Consider the following 1,206-nt stretch of genomic DNA (forward strand, 5'->3'; position numbering starts at 1 on the left):
TAATAATCATCACCTGATTTAATTTTTGAAAAGTCCATTCTATGAGGTAGTACTCTCATGAACTCCATTTTCCATTGCAGAAATGGGGCTTGAAGGAATTTAGTGTCTGCCCCAAGTTACAAACTGAGTGAGGGATGAGCCTTGATTGGAATCTGTCAGGACGCTTCTAGTTTTCAAACTCTAGGTCAGTGGTTCCCAGCCTGAGATGACGTTGCCCCTGGGCTATTCTGCAATGTCTAAGGAGACTGCTAAACACCTACAATATCCAACATAAGTAATTATTCTGCCCCAATTGTCCTAAAGTTGAGAAAACCTAGTCTAGATCAGCACTTCTCCAACTTCGCTCTGTGTATGAGTCACTTAGGATTCTACTTCAAATGCAGATCCTATTGGTCCTAGAGATTCTGAGAATTAAACAATCTTCCAGGTAATACTGATGCTACAGATCCTAGTCTGAGGATCACTTTTTGAATAGCAAGACTGTAACTCTGTGTTAGAGTCAGATAAAGTAATTTTAGATATCCTGAATGAAAAAATGTATTTACATGTAATTTTGAACAAATAGTGTATTCACTCATTCCAAAGGCTGTTATAAATTCATTGTTCAGTTTTTTTATATAAGAATTCATAAATGACATTATATGATATACTTCTAAAAATACTTATTTTGACTCTTTTATATAAAGACTCTTGTGTTGTCACAGATAAAAATATTATTGTAAGCAGAATAAGAGCCTCCAAAAGATAACCACATCGTAATCCTCAGAAATTTGTAATATGTTATTTTTTTCGTTACAAGGAAGGATTAAGATAGCAGATGGAATAGGTTGACTAATAAACTGCTTTAATGATATCACTGGCCATGATATTGCAGATGAGACGATTGTCATCACCGTCATCCTAAAATGTGAAAGAGGAAGGAAGAAAATGGAAACTGAGGGAGATTGGAAAGTGCTATAGTGCAGGCTTGGAAGCTGGAAAAAGGGTCACGAGCCAAGGAATGCTTGTGGCCATGGGAAGCTGGAAATGGAGAGAAAACAAATTCTCTCCTGGAGCCTCCAGAAGAAACATGCCTGACAGACAACTTGATTTTAGTCCATTGTCTCTTCAGACTTCTGACCTCCTGAACTTTAGGTGAATTAATTTGCTTCTTTTAAACCCATTAGTGTGATGTTTTGTTTCAGCAGCAATAGCAATGTTATATAG

This window comes from Pteropus vampyrus, unplaced genomic scaffold (genome assembly GCF_000151845.1).
Source record: "Pteropus vampyrus isolate Shadow unplaced genomic scaffold, Pvam_2.0 Scaffold1035, whole genome shotgun sequence".
Classification (NCBI taxonomy): domain Eukaryota; kingdom Metazoa; phylum Chordata; class Mammalia; order Chiroptera; family Pteropodidae; genus Pteropus; species Pteropus vampyrus.